Source organism: Oncorhynchus mykiss, chromosome 10 (assembly GCF_013265735.2).
Source record: "Oncorhynchus mykiss isolate Arlee chromosome 10, USDA_OmykA_1.1, whole genome shotgun sequence".
Classification (NCBI taxonomy): domain Eukaryota; kingdom Metazoa; phylum Chordata; class Actinopteri; order Salmoniformes; family Salmonidae; genus Oncorhynchus; species Oncorhynchus mykiss.
In genome coordinates, this window is record NC_048574.1 from 41,799,747 (window position 1) to 41,807,531 (window position 7,785).

The 7,785-nt window shown below is 40.8% G+C and overlaps 1 protein-coding gene across 2 annotated transcripts in view; it reads right to left on the reverse strand.

Annotated features, from left to right (window-relative positions):
- LOC110533892 (protocadherin-1) overlaps nucleotides 1-7,134 on the reverse strand; it is a 94,570-nt gene extending 87,436 nt beyond the window's left edge. For both annotated transcript variants that reach the window (XM_021618481.2, XM_036990292.1), the window contains exon 1: nucleotides 6,476-7,134. The gene's annotated coding sequence lies outside the window, so the exon portion shown is untranslated. The remainder of the gene's footprint in view (nucleotides 1-6,475) is intronic.
- Nucleotides 7,135-7,785: the final 651 nt, after the last annotated feature.

A 7,785-nucleotide genomic window follows, 5' to 3' on the forward strand; every position in this document is an offset into this window, starting at 1 on the left:
AATCAGGACATCATGGTTGAATTGCTGCAAAGAAACCAATACTAAAGGAAACCAATAAGAAAAAGAGACTTGTTTGGGTCAAGAAACACGAGCAATGGACATTAGACCGGTGGAAATCTACCCTTCAGTCAAATGAGTCCAAATTGGACATTTTTGGTTCCAACCGCCGTGCCTTTGTGAGATGCAGAGCAGGTGAACGTATTATCTCCGCTTGTGTGGATTCCACCGTGATGCATGGAGGAAGAGGTGTTATGGTGTGGGGGTGCTTTGCTGGTGATTTATTTAGAATTCAAGACACACATAACCAGCTTGGCTACCACAGCATTCTGCAGCGATATGCCAACCCATCTGGTTTGTGTTTAGTGGGACTATCATTCATTTTTCAAAAGGACAATGACCGTAAACACACCTCCAGGCTGTGTAGGAGAGTGATGGAGTGCTGCATCAGATGACGTAGCCGCCACAATCACCCGACCTCAACACAATAGAGATGGTTTGGGATGAGTTGGACCGCAGGGTGAAGGAAACGCAGCCAACAAGTGCTCAGCATATGTGGGAACTCTACAAGACTGTTGGAAAAGCATTCCAGGTGAAGCTGGTTGAGAGAATGCAAAGCTGTCATCAAAGCAAAGGGTGGCTACTTTGAAGAATCTAAAATCGATTTTTGTTGGATTACTACATGATTCCATGTGTTATTTCATAGTTTTGATGTCTTCACTATTATTCTACAATGTAGAAAATAGTAAAACTAAAGAAAAACCCCCTGAATGAGTAGGTGTGTCCAAACGTTTGACTGCTATTGTATGTTAGTATGTAAACTCAGAAAAAAGAGAAACATCCCTTTTTCAGTACCTTGTCTTTCAAAGATAATTCGTAAAAATCCAAATAACTTCACAGATCTTCATTGTAAAGGGTTTAAACACTGTTTCCCATGCTTGTTCAATGTGGAACGACCTGTGGAACGGTCGTTAAGACACTAACAGCTTACAGACAGTAGGCAATTAAGGTCACAGTTATGAAAACTTAGGACACTAATGAGGCCTTTCTACTGACTATGAAAAATATCAAAAGAAAGATGCCCAGGGTCCGTGCTCATCTGCGTGAAAGTGCCTAGGCATGCTGCAAGGAGGCATGAGGACTGCAGATGTGGCCGGGCAATAAATTGCAATGTCCGTACTGTGAGTTGCCTAAGACAGCACTACAGGGAGACAGGATGGACAGCTGATCGTCCTCGCAGTGGCAGACCACGTGTAACAACACCTGCACAGGATTGGTACATCTGGACATCACACCTGCGGTACAGGCATAGGATGGCAACAACAACTGTCTGAGTTACACCAGGAATGCACAATCCCTCCATCAGTGCTCAGACTGTCCGCAATAGGCTGAGAGAGGCTGGACTGAGGGCTTGTAGGCCTGTTGTAAGGCAGGTCCTCACCAGACATCACCGGCAACAACGTTGCCTATGGGCACAAACTCACCATCGCTGGACAAGACAGGACTGGCAAAAAAGTGCTCTTCACTGACGAGTGGCGGTTTTGTCTCACCAGTGGTGATGGTCGGATTCACGTTTATCGTCGAAGGAATGAGTATTACACAGAGGCCTGTAATCTAGAACGGGATCGATTTGGAGGTGGAGGATCCGTCATGGTCTGGGGCGATGTGTCACAGCATCTGTGGACTGAGCTTGTTGCCATTGCAGGCAATCTCAACACTGTGCATTTCAGGGAAAACATCCTCCTCCCTCATGTGGTACCCTTCCTGCAGGCTCATCCTGACATGACCCTCCAGCATGACAATGCCACCAACCATACTGCTCGTTCTGTGCGTGATTTCCTGCAAGACAGGAATGTCAGTGTTTTGCCATGGCCAGCGAAGAGCCCGGATCTCAATCCCATTGAGCACGTCTGGGACCTATTGGATCGGAGGGTGAGGGCTAGGGCCATTCCCCCCAGACATGTCCGGGAACTTGTAGGTGCCTTGGAAGAGTGAGGTAACATCTCAAAGCAAGAACTGGCAAATCTGGTGCAGTCCATGAGGAGATGCACTGCAGTACTTAATGCAGCTGGTGGCCACACCAGATACTGACTGTTACTTTTGATTTTGGCCCCCCTTTGTTCACATTATTCCATTTCTGTTAGTCACATTTTTTCCTCATGGAGGACATTTTTTCCTCATGGAGACATTTCCCATGTCCCCACGAGAACAAGGCTTTAAGCTTAGCGGTTGGGTTAGAGTTAGAATTAGGGGTTTGGGTTAGGTTTAGGGGTCAAGGTTAGGGTTAAAATAGGATTTTGAATGGAAATAAATGTTACACTGTGACCCAACAAGAATAGAAAAACTGTGTGTACAGTATGTGGGTGAGTGTGTGCCAAAAAGCATCCGTGAACAAATTTAGCGATCCTATAGCTGCATATATTTTTGGCCGTAAGCCAGTATTTTTCTGCCCCTCTTTGCATGCAACAATGTTGCAAAGCAAATACTTGTTAAAACTAAACAGCAAAACATGAGCATGTCTAGAATACCAATTAGAAATCCAATTCCTTTGAATCCGTTAAGATTGGAAGTGCACGTTATTGATGCACTAATTGCTTAGTTATTGATGTGTCCTTTTTACATTTGCAGGGCAGCCTCCAGTCGATGTGGCTTGAATGACAGCACGTAGAGTAAAAGCATGTTTAAAGAGTACATCGTAAAGCACAGTTTAAAAAAAAAAAAAACTAAGACTACAGCTACATAGAAACTAAACATGTTGCCATCTATTAAGTTTTCATAAATAAACTCAATTGGAGGAGATCAGAGAATACATTACTTTTCCAGCCTATAGTCCTGTTAATGTGATGAGCTTGTGGTGACAAACATATGGAGACAAATAAACTCAATGACAGCTAGTTAACCCAGAGCACATTATCACCCTCATCCTCCATGTCCACCATTGCTGAGGAAGACAGTCATCAAGTTCAACAGCAATGACCCATAACAATATCTCCTTTGAAAGTGTTGCTTTACAAAGGAGCATGATGAAAGCAGCATTGGACTGCAGTACTGTATTGACTTGCATGAAAACAATTCAAAAGCTTCTCAGATGACATACAGTATCTAAAACAGATCCCAAGAGATCCTAAATACTAAAGGGAAAAAAAGATACCACTCACCCAGTCAGGCTAATCATATAAAACTCACTCCCAATAAGTGTCATATGGGCCTTCAGGAGTCTCCATACAGTGAATGAATGTCTCTCAGAGGTTCTTTAAAATGTCTCCTTAATAAAGCCATAACCACACTTTCCTCTAGATAAGAGACTCCAAACACTCATTAGAAGTGATCACTTCCAAGGAGATAATTGCAACAATATTCTTTCAACAGTCTCCAGATCAGGTACACACATACACAACTCAGATTATAGTCACACGTTCATCGTCAGATAAGAGTCTATGGAAGCCTCAATAACAGAAGCAATATACAGAGTAACATACATAGCTTATTCATACCTATGAGTGGACTTCTCCACTGAAGAGTCTGAGCCCAGTTTCCATTTGAGATAAGAGTCCGTATACTTTCAGGTAACGGATAAGAGCAGATACACAATTACAACTCAACCTGGACTGTAATAATGTGTGCTTTTGAGGGCTGCAGCACTGCAAGTTGTGTGTATCTCCTCAACAGAGGGTGAGTTCAACAGCACTGGGGTTTTGGAAAAGCCAAAACGAGTAATGAGGTCAATGGCTTGTGTTATTTTCACCCCCCAAAAAATATATAATAATAATAATTCTGATGTAATTGTGATATTAAATTACTCATGCAGTTCCAGCATATTTCTAAGTAAACATTAATAAAACATAATCCAAGAGTTCAGAATATGCACAACATTGGATTGCTATCGTATTGAGTGAGACAAAATATGTGAAGAAGAATATCAAGTACTCCGTAGAGATCCTATTAATTTACTAGAGGGGATATGTCAAAAACCCTCAAAGTTCCACAATGGGGCGAAATAGCAGCCATCATGGTCAGTGACAAGTCCAAAAGTAGTTTTATTGAAATTAATGGCAGTAGAGGCATAGCTGATGCATTTCCTGCATTACATATGCAGGCAAATAAAAGTAAGGCATGTGATGTATCAGAAATGGTCTAATTGAATTATTGTGCACCTAACATAGTCATTTAACTATAAATACAGTTAAGATGGGTTTTTAATACACATTTTCTGTACAAATAGCTTCTCAAATATTTACAAACAGACCATAAATGTCTCAGATTGTGTGTTCTTGGAAAGCTGTGAGTGCTATTATATGATACAATATCAGTACTTGTTGTTGCATTTACAACTTGTCTTTACATGAACTGATTTGAGCCAGTATATGGCTGTGGATTGACTGCATTATTTGAATGGAATGTTGGCAGAATTTTTTTTAACATTCTGGAATCATTCCTCTAAAACTGGCTGGCTAGCTAACATACTTACATGTACATTGCAGATGCATTCTTCACATTCATTGTTTTACACAATATCTTACTACAGCACTGGCAACCCATGGTTGACCAACTCCCAGACCAACATGGCTGACCTTTGAACCATCATAAGAAGGTTAATGTCCATTCTAGTATTCTATATCCTAGATGTATGAAGAACCCAGTTCAGATGTATGAAGAACCATAGCACAAGCCATTACTGGGTCATAATTGCAGCCCAGGGATTCTGTGTGTTGAAGTGCCCTAGAATCATGGCTCTCCATTCATCAAAATGCCATAGAGAATATAACCTTTGGCATGCATTGAACAATTATAGACATAAGAATGATCTAATCCTGATGTTTGTCCGCCATTGTCATTATCAGCTGCAGCACAAGCAGCTTTTATCAACAGCTTTTACAAGGCATCCTGGTGACATCAGCCTTCCGTGTGGCAGTGACCTTTTCTCTTCCCCACAGCCTGGTCACTGACAGATCATGGTCATCAGACTGCAACAGGTTCTGGGATAAGCCTCAGCAGCAATTCATCATTAACTGACTCATCATTCCTCTGTCTCACAATGATTCCATTTCAAACACAGTACAGTAGGCCTATATTGCTATGCCACTAATGGTTTCATTCCTTGGGTTCATGCCATATGGCAACACATGTCTCTTTAAATCACCTTGTTACCGTAGGAGTATAAGGGTTGAAATCACTTTGTCACAAACACACAGAGCTGAATTTGAGGAATGTGAGTGTAGCTCAAAGGCTTGTGTATATCATACATTGAAAGCTTGAGTTAAGTCATGAATAAGCATGTGTACGTACAGTAGGCCTTCATCCCGCAAAGTGTTTCAAACATACGTTAACTGTCTAACTTAGAAGTATGCATTGTAGTTGAGTGGCGTTTTTGGGAATGGATGGAAATTCTAAGTAATTTGATCAATGTCTGAAGATTGCACATCAGAGACATGGCGGTCTGTTTGAATCAATGTGTGTGAATGGCCCAAGATGAAAATCCTTTCCCTAGCACTGGCTTTAGCTTCAAGCCATACCCATGCTTAACATCTAATATGTGCAGAAATACATCACTTTATGCCGACTCTAAAACATACAAGAAGCAGCTCGCCAATAAACACAAATATAATTATTAAAACACAATTCTTGAAAAGGGAACCCTGTCATAGTTTAGTCTGAGAATCTATCTCCAGAAGAGCTAGTCTATACACTTCACATTGATTTGAGTAGCAAGGCAATAGACTGCATAACATACTGCTCCCTTGCCTCTCAGTAGTCTCTAATAATCTATATGAAGTTAGATGCATAGTTACTTTTTATGACAAGACAACAATAATACTAATCACCATGATGAGCAATATTTATCCATACTCTGCCCATGTGTACTGCTTGTCAATATTTGGGAGGGTATGGACAAAGCATAGGCGTGTATCACTAAAGAAATGCGCTCAGTCTCTGAAAAATGCAAATATGCACTGAAAAGAGCTGCGTCTGGAGTCATATAGACTGTCAAACTGACGTTTAATATGTGGGAAGTGGGAACGAAATATTGATAAACGATGCTAAACGAATATAGCCTGTATGGCTGGTCAGTATGCATAGTTGGTCGATAAGAGCATCTCTTGCTTTCACTGCGGGGAGGGAGAGAGAAAGAGAGAGTGACGACTCCAGGCGTTTAAGGGCTTTTAGTCAAACAAGTGTCCGATTCAAGCTATTGCACCTGGTTAATCGGATTCGCAGGAAAACGAACTATTGGGGAGTGGTTTGAATTACCCATCTTTTAAATTTGTTTAAATGTACACAAGGCTATTTAATGAATGAGTGTATATTGTATTAGAAATGATACATACAGCAACAAAATATATTATCAGACATACTTTCCTATTTAGAAAGAGGCAATTAACCTTTACTAAGAAACGTTTGACTTTTAAACATGACATACTTCACATGCGTTTATCTTGGAAAGCACTATTCTGGTTGTATGTCAATATATTTAATTTACCTTTGCCAAAGACTTCTTAGGGTGCGATTGTCTCGGGGTTTTTTCCTTCTGTCGTCCCAGAGGCAGGTATATAACCCTCAAACCTCAGTATCAATGACTCAATCCAAATACTGTATCACGACGACGAAAAAAATCACCAGTTGAGAGCAAATCCATTAGTACCATTGATAACTTTACCCTCAAATTCGATGAATCCATTCCCATGTCATTGTGCAGCCTTCCATTCTACCGCTGTCAAAAAAACGCTATTTTTCTGACCACGAAAAATAACACAAATCAAGCTTGAATTAATTCATTTCGTTTTTACAGCTAATAACCAGTAGTTATGAACTCTATGCTTCTGGCCACGACGTTCAATTGCTTTTCTCTACTCTCAAATCCTGTTGCAACTGCACCTTAGCGAAGATATGCACTCATCTTCAACCTATCTATCTATCCCTTTAGTCCAAGTTTCTCAAGCTTTGCGAATGTCGTGCATAAAACCCACACACCACGAAATACAGATTGAACGATATTTTAAAAAAGTATTTAAAATGTCACACGTGTCTTAATCACAAAACGGAATATGTCACCGCGTAGAGTAAACGAAGCACGTATTTGTTATGAGAAATCAAGTGAGGATAATTTTTCAGCACTTGCTCTGCTCTCCAGACCGCGCACAAGAGCGTGGTAGGAGGTGGGGCTCCACCGAACTCCGCTCTCTGTCTCAGCCTCAGCAACTTCTCATCCACATCACTGGATGCCACAGGCTGAACACTCGAGACGTAAACACGGATTTACTACCTAAATCAGAACGGTGGGACTTAGACAATTTATGTTAAAACCGAGGGTGACTGAAATTAATATTGATTTTAGGCTACTTGAGCTCATACACAAACGTGTTAGTCGATCTCCCGATGGGAGTTTCTATGGAGAGGTTTCAGGTGTGGTTTTATGTGTCAGTACCCTAACCTCATGATATTTTTTTCTCTCTCAAACTTCTAAAACCATCTACTCATAGGTGATTATTTAGTTGTTGATATATTCAATGTATCATATTTTGGCATTAGTTTGATTGTAATGGAATCCAATTCAACAGAGGAAAGCACAAGGGGCACTATTTGCTCTTTTGGCGCCACCCTCAGGCGACTAGTTTACAGGGGGAAACATCTCTGTCACTGTAAAAAAAAAAAAAAATGAATAAACCAGTCTGACATCTCGTCTGAAATAATAGGCTAGGCTACTGTAATGTAGGCTACTGTAAACGTGAAATCTTTATTTGATGTGATGATTTGTTGGCGAAGTATATCTATAGTTGCCTACTCATGTGT